The sequence below is a fragment of the Zalophus californianus genome, chromosome 11, assembly GCF_009762305.2.
Source record: "Zalophus californianus isolate mZalCal1 chromosome 11, mZalCal1.pri.v2, whole genome shotgun sequence".
Lineage (NCBI taxonomy): Eukaryota > Metazoa > Chordata > Mammalia > Carnivora > Otariidae > Zalophus > Zalophus californianus.
The window spans coordinates 24,981,820-24,998,326 of record NC_045605.1 but is presented as its reverse complement, the minus strand read 5'-3'; the positions used below and the strand labels follow the sequence as shown (position 1 = coordinate 24,998,326).

Here is a 16,507-nt window from a genome sequence, read left to right as displayed (position 1 = left end):
TAAGATGTTGCTCAATAGTAGCTTTTTTTGTTGCAAAGGGCTCCATGTTTAAGAGAGGCTACTCCCTGGGCATCCCTATCCGCTAGGAGAAAGCGACACAGAGAACACATCTTTTCAAAAATCTATTTTGTTGTCCTGTTTTATGGGGACACCCAGGACAATAAATAAATAAATAAACAAGGTAATGTTAAATGTCACTTTGGGAAAATTCTCGATTAAACCTGGCCCACTTTCCCCAACTCCTATTTCTCAAGGCAGCTGTTGAGCATTCAGTTGGGAGATGAATGAGCTTCCTCTCTCACTTGCTCAATTCTCAGGCTCTCTCTAAATTCTAAACTCAAGGTTAGGTGAGTGTTGCAGTTGTCTGTGTGGCTGCCCTCCTTGCTGGCTCTGTTTTTCTGCACCATGACGCTGCTTCCGTGCCTGGAGGGGACTGCAGGGCAACAGATCAGAGATGCCAGGAGTAAGCCCAGATGCTCCTGCCTGGAAGATGACAGTGCCAGGCTGAGGCCTCCAACAGCTTCAGAGGGAGGGCGATTTGCCTTGCTTTTCCCTCTCTTGCCCCTCACCTTGGGAATATTCACTCAAACCATAACAAATGTAGCCACTTAGCATTACATAACAATATTAACATACTTTACAGCTAGACAGACTTTTTCTCTTCTAGGGGATGTTGCAATTTTGGGGCATATATGTGTTGAATCACTAAGGGTGTTATTAGGACAGAGGTAATTGGTTACAAACATGTGAAACACCAACTTCAGATGGCTGCAGAGTGGCCCAGAAATCACAACCTTCAGTTTATCTGCGGGTTTAGCAATAATAACTATTATTCATAGGATATTTGGATGCTTCTTTCCAAAGAGAGGGAGTGCTGACTCAGAATGAGAGTAAGGAGCATCAGCACCCTTCAGCTTGCTCAAACGTCTCTGACATTTGGAACACACATATGGAATCCATTTGTTCTTTCTCTGAGCTCGATATAATAGCAACAGGGGGAGAGTTACCAAAATGTTTTGAGACTCCGAAGTAAAATATCTGTGTCATCCAAGGTATGCATAAATCCTAGCTCCTTTCTGTATTATTCACCTTCTGTGCCGGTTGAGCATAAACCACTTTACACTCAGCCACTGCAGCTCAATTTTGGGGTGTGATGGCAAAACTATGGGACATGAAGGCTTTCAAAAAGAATGCAGAATGTCATTATTGTAGTTGAGAGTAGGCAAGGGACTGGAGCCTTGGGCAAAACTTGCTTCCCAGGCTGACTTGGTTTAATGTCCCATACTGGCTTCCTCTTGACATCACAGGAAGTTTTGTGTTTAATGCTCACCAATCCCGGGAACAACACAAGTTACTGAATCCCTCTCTGCATACATTGCTCCCTGTGGCCAAAAGGCAAACCCCTGGAACTGTTGCAGTTTGGAGAAAGAGTCATTTTTAAACTACGGGTTTGTGTTGGAATTAAGGTCTCTAGTTTTCATGATTTACCTTGCAAAGGAAGTATCCATTAAGACTGTTATGGAGGGCGCCTGGGTGGCTCAGTTGGTTAAGCGGCTGCCTTCGGCTCAGGTCATGATCCTGGAGTCCCGGGATCGAGTCCCGCATCGGGCTCCCTTCTCAGCAGGGAGTCTGCTTCTCCCTCTAACCCTCCCTCCTCTCATGTGCTCTCTCTCTCTCTCATTCTCTCTCTCAAATAAATAAATAAAATCTTTAAAAAAAAAGACTGTTATGGATCCTAAGTGTACCTGTTTCCAGCAGATGGCTAGGATACTAGAATATAATTTATATATTATATATAATAAATAAAATATATTTATTATATATAATTTATATAATTTATAAATATATATCTATACTAGAATATAATTAATATACTAGAATAAATAATTATTTATTATTTATTATAATTTATATATAATATATAATTATATATAAATATAATAACATTTATTAAATGTTCCTATTCAAGTTTGTCCCTCTATGCAAATCTTCTCATTCTATACCTTACCTCTTCTCTGCTAGAAAATATCCAGAATCTTGATCTTGAAAGAAACTTTGGTTATTTTTGAAAAAAGATTTTATTTACTTATTTAATGAAAGAGAGAGAGCACAAGCAGGAGAGGGGCAGAGGGAGAGGGAGAAGGACAAGCAGACTCCCCACTGAACTGGGAGGCAGACGCTGGGGCTGGGGTTCAATCCCAGGACCCCAAGATCATGACCAAAGACTAAGTCAGACTCTTAATTGACTGAGCCACCCAGGCGCCCATAAAGAAACTTTGTTTATACTGAGGCTGGCAAAAGTGGGATTATTCAGCACGTTCACTCCCTAATTTCTCCCCAGGATGTGTTGTAATCCTCTTTCATGGACATGCCCTTGAATTTCTGCTAAGTGTGGTCAAGGCCACGGTTTATATTCAATGACACCCACTGAAATGACTGAATGCTGAGTGAACCCAAATCACTGCAGTGACATTAGATGATGCAGTATTTGGCTTCTGTAGGTTTGAAGACTATGAGTTAAATTATGTAAGTTTACTGCCACCCCCAACCCTAACATTTAGATACTAAATGAATCAGAAGTGAAAGATACATATATAAAAGAAAACAACGAAAATAGAACGGTAGAATGTCAAGATATATTCTCTTATACAGATGGTTCTTGCAGGTGGATGTGAGTCTCTGGAGGCTGAACAAAAGGAACAGGGGAAAAACCCAGGGCAGTGCCATCCACAGGCAGGGGGTTCGCTGTGAGCTCCTTCGCTTTCTCCAAAATCGCTTTTCAGGCTAGCCACGCACCTTCAGGTTCGCTACTCTCTCACCCTTGCTTGTCCTTCCTCTCCCCTCCCATGTCACTTCCAACCTTCTGGTCCATAACTCTGAATGAAGAAACCAAATGAAGGAACTTTTAGGCCTCCGATTCCAAATAACAACCGATGCGAGCTGGTTTTAGAGCAAATGCGCCAGAGCGCGAGCGACGAGGATCTTCCTGACTCGCGGCAACGCCCCCTCTCCTCCCCCGCGCCGTGACAGTATTCTGGGGTCAGCTGGGAGTGGAGAGGAGCCACTGCCGTAGTCTCGGAGGATGTCTCTTCCTGGTGTTACTGCTGCTGCGGCAGGTTTTTTATTTTTGCACCGCAGCACAATGCAGAAGCCGAGGCAACAGACTACGCCCGAATCCCCAAGGCAGCAAGCATCTCAGCCCCCTTCCCGCCGGCCCTCGCGCCCCCGGGTAAGGAAAGCCACGCGCCCTTCGCCGCCCCCATCCCCCCCGCAGTGCACGTGCGCTCCAGGGACAACAGCAGGCGAGGCCTGGGCGCGCCCCCGCCGCCCTCGGCCGCGCGCGCGCTCCGCCCGCCCTTCTCGCGCGTGCTCGTGCCCGCGGCGGCGGCGGCGCGCCTCTTCTCCCCGCTGCGGGCGTCGCGGGTGCAGGAGGAGGCGGAGCGGAGGAGGAGGAGGCTGGGCCGGCGGCGGGCTCTGGCTGGGCGCGCGCCGGCGAGCGGGGCGGGGGCGGCCCGAAGGCGTCGGGGTGGGGGTCTCGGGCACCGCAGGACCGCGTCCCCGGGGCCGACTCCGCCGGGGGAGGGCGAGCGCGGTGCGTGTCGGAGGTGGGGACTCTGAGGCCGCGGCCCGGAGCCCGGCGTCCCCGCCCCCGAGCCTGACGGGGCGGCGAGGCGGGATGAGGCGCTGGCGCGGGGGGCGCCCGGCCGAGCCCCCGCGGCTGCCTTCGGCGGCCAGGCGCTAGGCTCGGCGGCGCGGGCAGTGCTCAGCGGCGGCGGCGAGGAGGAGGAGGAGGGCGTCGGGCCCGGCGCCCGCGGAGGGCAGACACGGAGCGGCGAGCGGGGCGCAGCGACGCCGCGGCGGCGCGGCGGAGCCGCGGGGCTCGGTAAGGCGGGGGCCGCGGGAGGGCCGGGGGCTCCGGTGACGTGGGCAGGCGCCGCAGGGAAGGCTGCGGGGGCCTTGCTTTCCTTTTTAGAAGAAATTCTTTTTAAAGTAAAGGTTCCGGATCGAATGTTCTTAGGAGATCATCTCGGGTTTCCCCCGTACCACCCCCCCCCTCCCCGCGCCGGACTCATTTCTCCAGCCTCCCGGGGTGGACCGCGCTCCGGGCCGACAGCCTCCAGCGCTCGCATCTCCAGTTTCCCCACGGCCTGGGCGGACCAGGGGTTCAGACGGATTTCTGGCCTGCTGCAGTGCTTCGCGCCTGAGGCTCAAGTCGGGCAAGAGCCGTGACTCCCAGGGAATGGCCGAGTGGGGGCTCTGGGGACACGGGCGCTCCCAGAGGAGCCGCCGCTTGAGCGTTTCCCTCTGCTGCCCACGGGCGACCTCGCGGTGGCCGCCCCCTGGTGAGCGTGGGGCTGACTGGGCGAGCCGTCTCTGCTCTCCGGGACTCCCTTGGAGTTTTCCCTCTCATCTTTCTAATTGGCTGAAGTTGCCGCTATATATTGGACGATACCGGTGACTTTAGTGCCCCCCCCCCCCGCCTCCCTCCGCCCTGAACTCAGCCGCCACCCCCGTATCGTGCCTTTCTCATTTTGTTGACTTGAGTAAATATTTATGTTAAAGATTTTCGCAAAGAGATCACAAGAACCTGAGAGGAAGTCAAACCTGATTTCGTAGCTTTAGTCTACTTCTGGACCCTTTATAGCTTCACCTTCTGTTGCTGAAGCTTAAAGAAGGTGGAGGGAAGAAGACTCACAGCGGGATGCTTGGGATGCAGTTTAATAGTTATCTTTTAGGAAATAGAATTTGGATAATTATAATTTTGATCTGCATGCAGAATTGCAATCTGCTTTTAAAGTGCTTCGGGCACTGCATGATGCTACATGGGTAGCTGGCAGCTGGGCCACATTGCATTGTTGTCAGCATCTCTTTTATTTTCCATTCTTTCAGAGTTTTATTTGGCACAGATTTAGACCTTTTAACTCAGTCTGAATGGAAATAACTTCTGATACACTGGTTGCTTTTGTAAACATTGTCTATATTCATATTTCTGTTGGAAGAAGGAAAAGCATATGGTACTAGAATACAGTGGCTATGAGAGTTCAGAAAATGTGCTAGTTTGATTCAGTAATAGGAGTTGTAATACTTTTGGGTAGTGATGGTTATGATTCATTACTGTATTTTTCCTTATTGGGTAACTTGAAGTCCAGCTCGGAATCTTGATATTTGCTCCTTGGACTTGAGAGTGAAGGAAATAGAAGCTTAATTGCTGCTTCCACATGACCTCAAAGTTTTTCAAGTGCTCATTGGTATAAATCCTTTTTAATAGGGCTATTCGTGAAGATGAGGGATTATGGTGTTCTGATTTCCATTTTCAGGAAATCTGGAGTCTACTCCATTCCTAAAATTGGATATTTGGTTATGCTTTATAGAACAAGTCTCTAGAATGGTGTGAGTTTGGAACGGTGCTCAAACCAGTCGTACCATCTCCCTATAGCTGTCCATGGAATAAAGCAGCACTTTGGACAGAGACTTGTCCAGCCATAGCTGGTGTGGAGGCCCAGTTTACTGCATGGTGGTGCACGTTGAGGTGGGCGATAAAGTGTAAGTGGGCCAGAGAGGAAATGTTAGTTGGAAGAACCTTCCCTGGTTATATAACTGTTTTGTTTTCTAGGGAGTGACTAGGAGGCAGCCAGGCAGGTTCAGCTGTCATTAGAGTCTTTGATGTTGGTTTAAATTCCAGTAGTTCTGTTTCTTTTATTTTCTTTTCCCAACCCCCACATCATTTTCCAGTCATCAGCTGGGTGAGACTTTAATGGCAATACATTCGTCACCACCTCCCATTCTCTTTCTCTTATTTTCTCTTTAGATGTCTTATTCAGTAATGTTTTCCCTTTCCAAGCTGGGCCAGGGTGTATTGTCTGCACAGTATATATAGATTCACTGTTGACTGTAAATGCATTTAACAAATGTCAAGGAGTAACACCTGTTTTCTTCAGAAGACTGTGGTAGCAGAAGAAAAATAGAACAAAATGAACTAAGCATTGTATTTTAGAGATTGTGTTATGTTGTATTTATAGATAATGGCTAATGTTCTTGAGAGTTTTTAGGATTTAACCTGTTAATGTGAAATCTGATGTCCATGGAAATAGTTAAGAGAGGAGGACTTGAAACCAGGTCATGGTTGCAGTTCTGCCATTTAGTAGCTGTGTGGCATGGTTCCCTCTTTGGGCAACTTATTTACATTTCTGAGCTTGTTTTCCTTATGTACAAAACAGAGATGAGAAGGCTTGCATTGTCTTTCTTAATTGAGTTCTGAAGGATGAGATGAGAGAAAGAATATGCAAATGCTTTGTAAAATTTTTTATACATGTAAGTTATTACCGGTATTATATATGCATTTAGATTAAATTGTTTTTTTAACATCAATTTTTTAAAATGCACATAAGGATGAGAATGTGTTAGATCTCTTACACTTCCAGTTTTTTTCATACTTTGAAAATTTTGTGATTCTTTCTCAGGAAATCCATATGTAGTACCTATAGTTTTGGATCCTTTTCTTTCTTTTTTTTAAAGATTTTATTTATTTATTTGATGGAGAGAGAGCACGTGCACAAGCGGGGGAGTGGCAGATAGAGGGAGAGGGAGAAGCAGGCTCTCCACCTGAGCAGAGAGCCCGTCTCTGTCGGGCTTGATCCCAGAACTCTGGGATCATGACCTGAGCTGAAGGCAGACACCCAACCGACTGAGCCACCGAGGTGCCCCTATAGTTTTGGATTCTTTGGAATTTTTGATTATTCTGGGACAGATGTCAAGGTGCCCCTATAGTTTTGGATTCTTTGGAATTTTTGATTATTCTGGGACAGATGTCAAGCTTATTGAGACTTTGAGCTTCTTTAAAGTATCATTTCAAAATATCAAAGGAGGGGCTCCTGGGTGGCTCAGTCGGTTAGGCGCCTGGCTCTTAATTTTGGCTCAGGTCATGATCTCGGGGTCCTAGGATCCAGTCCTCTGTTGGGCTCTGCGGGGAGTCTGCTTGAGGATTCTTTTTCTCTTTCTCTCTCCGTCTCTTCCTTTCCTTCTCCCATCTCTCCCTCCCCCTCCTCCTGCTAGCACTCTTGTCTCTCTAAAATAAATAAATAAATCTTAAAAAAAAGGCCCTTTTTGTCAAAGGAAGTTACAAGTTAGGATTTGTGAAAAGAAGTGTTTAGTTAAAAAATATTTTATATTTGTCTGCATTATTTAGTGTAGAAGTCGGCAGAATTCACTCTGTAGGCACATGTGGCCCTCAGCTTGTTTTTTTGTATGGCCTGTGAACTAAGAGTGATTTTTTTTTTTTAAAGATTTTATTTATTTATTTGAGAGAGAGAGAGAATGAGAGAGAAAGAGATCGTGAGCAGGGGGGAAGGGTAGAGGGAGAAGCAGACTTCCTGCTGAGCAGGGAGCCCAATGTGGGACTCCATCCCAGGACCCTGGGATCATGACCTGAGCTGAAGGCAGACCCTTAACGGACTGAACCACCCAGGCGCCCTCAAACTAAGAATGATTTAAAAATTTTATTTTATTTTTTAACAAACAATAAATTTATTGAGTGCCTATGATTTAAAAATTTTAAATGAAAAAAATCAAAGAAGATTATTTCATAGCATGTACAAGTTATATGAAATTCAAATATCAGTGTCCATAAATAAAGTTTTACTGGAACACAGTCATGCTCGTTTGTTTGTGTATTGTCTGTGGCTACACTGGCAGTACAACAGCAGAGTTCTTGCCACAGAGGCCTTATGGCATCAAAGCCTAAAATATTCATGATCTGGCCCTTTACAGAAAAAAGTTTGGCAACCCCTGATTTAGGACTTAAAATCTTTTGCTTTACTTGGCACAAGCTTATTTCCAATCAGAGCATTATAGGGGTTAAGACCCCTGGAAAGATGCTCATTTCTGCTTTGGAGCCACATAGACTTATGTTCGTATGCCATCTGTGGTATTTACAAACTTTGATCGTGGACAAACTAATTAACATCTTGGTGTCTCAGGTACCTCCTTGATTGAGAATAACAATAGAATCTGTCTTAGAAGTTGTAGTGATGATTAAATGAAATGATACTTGTCAATGCTTAACACAGTATAAGCATGTAGTAAGCACTCAGTGAGTCACAGGTGATGATTATAATGGTGATGATTAAATATGCCTAAAATATTGTAGGTCACCTTTGCCCCTATATTACAGAGTTGTTTTCTGAGTGGTATGCTACTTGTACCGAATTTTCTCCTTTACTGAAACCATTAGTTAACAACTGATGATTGGAATAACTTGAGAAATTTCCCGTAAATTATACTGTATTTTTATTAATCACTTGCTTATTTAGATGGTTAAAATGGTTGGAAAGAAATTTCTGCTCTATTTTTTGGAGATCCTGGCTCTTAACCATTCTCTGGTACTGTTCTATGTTTGCAAACAATTTAAATACCACTTCTAATTTGGTACTGTTTTTTTTTTTTTTAACTCCCCCCACTTTTTTTAAAGAAAGATATGTGAGAAAAACCTATTTTAATGAGGCCAGGGTGTTAGATAACTTTCCTTACATGTGTATGACACTCTAAGTTTCCCTTATGATTTGCATTAGCATCTCTATAACATCTTCAGAGTTGAAATAATAAAACAATATTTTTTTCTAAAGGTAGACCTAGTTTACTGTCTAGAGGCTTTGATACTAAGCTGCTTTTTAAAGTATTTGGTTTAAATTATCTTACAACTGAGAAATTGGATGTGCTTCTCAACTTCAAGTGCTGGTTTATTTAACATGAATACCAAATTAAGAGTGAGCAAATAAAGGTCATTGTTCTAAGGGAGTTAAACAAAACAGAATTGGGGTCATTGTGGCTCTTGCATTCCTGCAAATTGAGCAGTTTCTGCCTTGGATGATGCTTAAGTGCAGTTGGATGATCCAGGGGAGACGAGGGAGGACATTAATGTTCCCACACTGTCCTTGGTAGAACAGGGGGATACAAGCAGAAGGGCCCTTCCATAGCGCAGCAGTATCTGGAAAACTGAAGTGCAGGCTTCTAATTGTAGCACCTAAAAAAAAGTAGAAGCCTAAAGAAGACCCAGTGTCATGAGGAGACAATATTTTCTCTTGAGGTTAAAACAAACAAAAAAACCAACCAGAGGTTATCTAGAGACATGAAGTTTGAGAGTGAATATTCCCCAAGAAAGTAAAATGAGGAGATTTGGTAAAATAGATGTTTACAGTTTCACAGTATACCTGGACAAGGGGGTCTTCCCTGGTATTGAAAGGAGATTGTGTTAGGTCAGGTTAAAAGGAAATGAGAAATGAGGTGTTTGGTATAATTTCTCATAACAAATATATGAACCAGAATGCTAAGAGTGGAAGTAGAATTCTGGTTTTCAGAGAGATACTATTATTTGGCTTATAGTTATATATCCATTTACTACCTTATTTTATACTATGGGTTATAATGTACAATAGTATTGGAGGTTGCAGAGATGGAAAGCATCGAGAGGAAAAGCATGCATGACCTATGTATTATGAAGTGTTACGGTATGTTTACATTATCTCTATTAGAAAAAAAAAACCCACCCTACTCTGGGTAAGAATTCTAAAGTAGGTATTCCATTTCTCTTATCTTTAAATAGTAAAATCTTTATTATCTGGGGTTCAGTCTTGAATCTTGGGTAAGGCTTGATCTTGACTTCATTGTTTTTATTGCCTTGTGTGTGGGATGGAGAACCTGACAGTCCTTCCTGGTTGTTTTATATCCAGTGGCCTTCCCAGATTCAGTAACAATGCTGGCTCCAGTAGGATGAGGGAAACCAAATCTCTTTTATCAGTGAACTGAAAAGTATCCATTGAGTACATACTATGTATTTTGCACCATGCTAGTTGCAGTGGAGAACAGATATTTAAAAAGGTGGCATTGAGTCACTACTCTCAGGAAGTGTTCATTTCATTGGGAAGATAACTCTATTATGAAAAAAAATATTATAAAAGAGTAGGCAAAAGGACAGGGGGATTATCCTTGATGTGGCAGTTTGAGGACTTGGGATGTACTTTTGGAGAGGATACTTTGTGGCCTTGAACTTTGGTAAAATGAGCCTAGTAGACTCCCTTCAGCTCTGAGATTGGGTCATATTTTCTTTGACAGAGCTGCAGCTATCTGAATCAGCTGTCAGGAGACAACCCTGTGAACTGTTCAGTCCAGGCCAGGTTTTTCCACTCATTCTGTGTAATAGCTTGGTTTACCAGAAGCTGGGAAAGGGTTACTTAAATTTCCTGGAAGTGCATTCAAGGGTCAACCTTTCTCATGAAAAGTCAAGCATTTGAGAAGTGGCAAGACACAAGTGTCTCTACTTCTGAGGCAGTAAATTTGTGTCTTGGATCTCATTCATTTTTGCTTTCTTAAGGCCTTCACTTCTGCAAAATTTTCTTCTGTAAATTATTTTCTTATTGGATCATCTCTTTGTGTATGCTGACATGCTTTATATTACTTGGAGCAGTGATGATTAATCATTCACCAAGTGACATTCTCTGCACCTTCCTTTCAGTAATGGAACCCTCAGGTTTTATCTGGGCACATGGCTGCCCAACTATACTACATTTTCTTGACCTTCTCTTAGAGCGAGGTGTGGGGATGTGATGAAATTTCGGCTAAATGGATGTGACCGGAACTGATGTGTGTGATCTGGGTCATGGCTTTAGAAAAGAAGCTAGTTGCTTTCTATTCCTTTTCTCTCCCTTTGGCTGAGGATGGTGTAATCCTGGTGCACGTTGTTCAACCTTACCAGTGAGAGCAACTGGCAAGTGGGAGAAGGATCAGTAAGATGGATCCTTGGATGATCTTGTGGAGCAGAGCCACCTACTAGCAATGAACTGCTGATTTATCTTCAGATAGTTAAGTGAGAGAGGAATAAAATTCTATCTTGTTTGAACCACTGATATCTTAACTGAATGAATAATTTCTCTTAAACCACCTTTTTCTCTACCTTAATGATTTCCTTCGGCTGTTGACCAATTTCTTTGGTCCCTATGCAGTAGCAGTTGTTTATATTTGCCATGTCCTCTTCCTCACCACTCAATTCTCTTCTTTAGCTTGATCCGTTTGAGCTCTTGTTCCAGCACTCCACTGAACTTGGTTTTTCCCTCAGTTTTATTGAGAAATAATTGACATCACTGTATAAGTTTAAGCTTAAACATATAGCATGATGTTTTGATTTATGTATGCTGTGAAATGATTGCCATAAGAGGTTCAGCTAATATTCATCTTCTCTTATAGATACAATAAAAAGAAAAGAAGAAAAGTTCTCCTTATAAGGAGAATTCTTAAGAATTACTATCTTAACACCTTTCCTATATATCCAGTGTTAGCTATCTTCATCATGTTATACATGACATCCCTAGTATTATTTATCTTATAACTGGAAGTTAGTACCTTTTGACCACCTTCCTCCAATTTCCCCTTCTCCCTGTTCCCACCTCTGGTAACCAAAAGTCTTCTCTCTTTTTCTGTGAGTTTGGGGTTTTTAAATATAATTTAATTTTTCTAAGATTTTTGCATGTAATTGAGATCATAGAGTATTTGTCTTTCCTTGTCTGACTTATTTCACTTAGCATGATGCCTTCGAGGTCCGTTCATGTTGTTGCCACTGTTAGGTCCATGCATGTTGTTGTTTAATGGCTGAATAATACTGCATTGTTTATATACCACAGCTTTTTTATCCATTCATCTATTGATGGACACTTAAGTTGTTTCCATGTCTTAGCTATTGTAAATAATGCTGCAATGAATGTGGGGGGTGCAGATATCTTTTCCAGCCAGGGTTTTTGTTACCTTTGGATCTGTTCCCAGAAGTGGAATTGCTGGATCATATGATCCAGCATATGGTAGTGCTATTTTTATTTTTTTGAGGATCCTCATACTGGTTTTCATAATGGCTGTACCATTAGTCCCACCAAGAGTGCACAAGGATTCCCTTTTCTCCACATCCATGCCAGCATTCGTTATGTCTTGTCTTTTTGATGGTGGCCATTCGAACAGGTGTGAGGTGAGATTTCATGTGTGTGGTTTTAATTTGCATTTCCCTAATGACTACTGATTTTGAACATCCGTTCATGTACTTGTTGGCCTTTTGTATATCTTCTTTGGAGAAATGTCTGTTGAGGGACTTTGCCCATTTTTTAACTGGGTTGGTTGGTTATTCATTCATTCATTTATTTATTTGCTATTGAGTTTTAGGAGTTCTTTATATGTTTTGGGTATTATCTCCTTATCAGACACATGGTTTGTAAATACATTTTTCCATTCTGTACATTGTCTTCACTTTGATGGTTTCTTTTGCTGTGCAGCTTTTTTTTGGTTGTTGTAGTCCCACTTGTTTATTTTTGATTTTGTTGCTTGTGTTTTAGGTGACTATGATGCTATAGCTTTATAGTATATCTTGAAATCAGGAAGTGTGATGCCTCCTTTTTTGTTCTTCTTTTGTAGCATTTCTTTGGCTTTTTGGGATCTTTTATGGTTTTGTGTAGATTTCAGGAGTGTTTTGTCTACTATTGTAAAACATGCTTTTGGAATCTTGATAGGGATTGTATCGTAACTAAAAATGGCTTTTGGTAGTATTGATATTTTAAGTCTTAATTCTTCCAGTCCGTGGACATGGGCTACCTTCCCATTTATTTGTGTCTTTGATTTCTTTCATCAAAGTCATGTAGTTTTCAGTGTAGAGATCTTTCACCTTCTTAAATTTATGTGTAAATATTTTATTGTTTTTCAATTAGCAATAATCGCACCTTGGATAAACCTCATTGGGTACAGTACTGCAACTGTGTAAAGCTTATTTTCTTGGTTTTGATGTTATTGTAAGTGGATTTGATTTCTTTATTTCTCTGTCAGAGGTTTTGTTGTTAATGTATAGAAACACACTGATTTTTGTATAATGATTTTGTATCCTGCAACTTTACTGAATTCATTGATTGGATCTAACAGTTTTTGATTAAGTCTTTAGGATTTTCTGAATATAAAATCATGTCATCTGCTGATAGAGAGAACTTTACTTCTTCCTTTCTAATTCTGATACCTTGTTTTCTTTTTCTTGACTGATTGCTCTAGCTAGGACTTCCTATACTGTGTTGAATAGGAGTGGTGAGAGTGGACACCCTTGTCTTGTTCCTGATCTTAGAGAAAAAGCTTTCATCCTTCCACTATTGAGTATGATGTTAACTATGGGCTTGTCATAATATATAGCCTTTATTATGTTGAGATATGCTCCTTCTGTGCCTAATTTCTGAAGAGTTTTTATCATGAATGGATGTTGAATTTTGTCATTTTTTTGTGTCTATTAAGATGATCATATTCTTTTTTTTCATTCTTTTAATGTGATGTATCCCATTGATTGATTTGTGTATGTGGAACCATCTTTGCATCCCAGGGATGAATCCCAATTTATCATTGTGAATGATCCTTTTAATGTGCTGCTGAATTCAGTTGGCTGGCATTATATTAAGAATTTTTGCATCTATATTCATCCAGGGATATTGGCCTGTAGTTTTCTAATAGTGTCCTTTTCTGTTTTTGGTATCAGGATAATGCCGACCTTGTAAAATGAGTTTGGGAGTGTTCTTTCTCTTCAGTTTTTTGGAAGAGTTTGAGAAGGATTGGTGTTAATTCTTCTTTAAATATTTGGTAAAATTCACCAGTAAAGCCATTTGCTTCTGGGCCTTTCTTTGTCAGGAGATTTTTGATTCAGTCTTACTAGTAATTGGTCTGGTTCAGATTTTCTAACTCAGGCTTGGTAAACTGTATATTTCTAAGAATTTTTCCATTTCTTCTAAGTTGTTTGTTCAGTTTGTTGCTATATAATTGTTCATATGTTCAGTTTGTTGCTATATAATTGTTCATATGAAATTGTTTTTAATCAAGGCTGCAGTGACCTGTCTTGCCAAAGCCAGTGATCAGTTCAGTGTCTACATATTACTGACTTATCACTCACCAGAATTTCACATTGGTCGACTAACTTCCTTTGACCTCCTTGCTACTCATTCTTGGTGTCTTTTTGCCAGCTTATCTCTCTCTACTGCCCTAAAATTTGGAGTGTCCCTGGGCTCTCCTCAGGTGATTTTATCCATTTTCATGGTTTCAAATACCACTTATGTGCTGATGAGGCTGAAATTCCCATCTCTAGTACTGATTTTTCTTCTCTTGAGCTCAAGGTTCCTCTAACTCCATTCTTCCCCTTGGAAGTCTAATAGATACCTCAAATGTAACATGAACAAAGCAGAACTATGCATTATTCTTTTTTTCATTTACTCCTTTCACCACCTCTCCCAAGTCTTTGCTATCTCAAAAAGTGGCACCACCATTTGCCTAGTGGTGCAGGCCCACGGAGTCATCCTCCATTTTTTCTCTTCTCATCTCATGTTAAGTCCTGGCTGCTCCACCCTCAGAGTACTAGACCTGATTACATCTCAGTTGTTTCACTGTTAAAAACTGAGGCAGTAGCCCTTCTCCTCTGGAAAACTGGCAGCAGACTTCTCTGCCTCTTCTTTTGTTTCTGTCCTACTCACTACCCCATACACAGGAGCCAGAAGTAATGTTAAGTGTGAATCCGATCATATCACCTCCTTACCGACTTTCTAATACACTTAACACTAAAACTAAACCTCAAAATTTTATCATGGAAACAAAACCTCCATCATGGCATTTATGAAACCCTATATCAGTGGTTCTCAACTGGGGAAGATTTTGCCCTTAGGGGACATTTGGCAGTGTCTGGAGACATTTTTGATTGTCAGACTCAGGGTGAGGTGGTGGGGGCAGTGTGTTACTAGCATCTAGTGGGTAGAGGCCAGGGATGCTGCTGAACATCCTAGAGTGGACAGGACAGCCCCCACCAACAAAGCATAATGTGGTGCAAAATGTCTGTAGTGCATGATCTGGCTCCTAGCTTTCTCTTCAACCTTATCTTCCTTTATTCTTTTCTTTGTTCACTGGGCTGTAGTCACAATGGTGTTCTTCTTATTCCTCCTTTTTTTTTTTTTTCTTAGTAGACTTTATTTTTCAGAGCAGTTTTAGGTTCATAGCAAAATTGAGTGGAAGGTGCAGAGATTTCTCATAAACTGCCTGCCTCCACAGAGGCCCAGCCTCCCTTATTATCAATATCCCCTGCCAGAATAGCCTTTTTAATTTATAATCCCCTTCTCCACAAGGTATTTGAGGCACAGAGGCTCTTGTCTAGATACATACTGTATCCCTAACATTTTTACTTAATAAAGGTTTGTTGATGACAGAGGGGCCTGAGTCCATCCTGGGAATGGAAGACAAGGTTTTCAGTGATAATGATAGGTCAGAGGATCCAACTGGGAACAATAGGGAAGGTTATGATTTTCTGGAGGTTGGGGGGAAAAATCCCTGAGGCAAGTATGCTTTAGCCTTTGTTTTGTAGTTAATTTTGTAGAATAGAGGAATTTACCTCCATTTTTGTGAGGAGGCACATGACAAGAGTAAGCTGACAGCAGGAACTTTTTAAGAAAGAAAGGTTATCTCAGGTTAAGCTTTCATTTCGCCTTGTGTTTCATATCAGTTAACTGCATGATCGTAAAGCTGCATGTTCAGAAGATCATTGAATATTGAAATTATGTTAGCTTCTAGGGAATACGTGGTCTTAGCTTTCTCCAAAATCAGAATTCCTTCTACATTATCCTTGGAAGATAATTGTCTGCCCTCTACTTCTGTATTTGCAATGCCTGATGTTGCAAACTGTAACTCAGTTATATGACGGCCCAGCTCCTTATAAAAAGAGTTCTTATCATTTAAAAATTATTCATTATATTAAAGTGGAATGTACTTCCCTGCACTTCCAATACAACACAGATCTGCTTTATTTTTCACATGGTGGCTTTTTATCTGTCATGTGAAAAATAGCAGGTTCTTCTATTTTCCCACCAGCCTTTTCTCTTTCTAGGCTAAATGTACTCCTTTTCTTCAATTTTTCCTCATATGACAAGGAATTTTAGGTCCTTTCCCTGGCCCATCCCTAACATTTTTGGGACTCAGGGCAGGAATCCAAATTAAAGTCCATATGCCATATGTCTAAAAACGTACAAGTTACAAATCAAACTTACCGATAAAGATGTTCCATTGCCTACCTTTATAAATAAAACTTCATAATGACCTAAAATCAGAGTCAAAGGGGGAATTCACAGACTCTGTGTTTCACGCCAGAACATACTGAAGTGCAAAGAACCAGCCTCCAACCTGACATCCCCTTCTCACTCCAGGTTCCTTGTATGAGGGACTTTGTCCTTGCACATAGGGGGACACGCGTCCCCACATACCTTTCACACAGCAACTTTTTTAAAAAAGCTTATTTATTTATTTTAGTAATCTCTACATCTAATGTGGGCTCGAACTCACGACCTCAAGATCAAGAGTTGCATGCTCTCCCGACTGTGCCAGCCAGGGCCCCTGCACAGCAACTTTTTGACCATCCCTTGGGCGTAGGGCTGTAAATACTGATGGTAGAATCATCTACCCTTGGGAGGATCAGCTCAGG

The 16,507-nt window shown here is 41.9% G+C and overlaps 1 protein-coding gene across 3 annotated transcripts in view; it reads left to right on the top strand.

Moving 5' to 3' along the window:
- The first annotated feature begins 2,625 nt into the window (after positions 1–2,625).
- ARHGAP32 (Rho GTPase activating protein 32) overlaps positions 2,626–16,507 on the top strand; it is a 322,139-nt gene continuing 308,257 nt past the window's right edge. Inside the window, exon 1 of one of the 3 annotated variants that reach the window (XM_027578844.2) lies at positions 2,626–3,229. The gene's annotated coding sequence lies outside the window, so the exon portion shown is untranslated. Of the gene's footprint in view, positions 3,230–3,440; positions 3,884–16,507 lie in introns of those variants that run through there. The other 2 variants (XM_027578843.1, XM_027578846.1) reach the window with 2 other exon arrangements.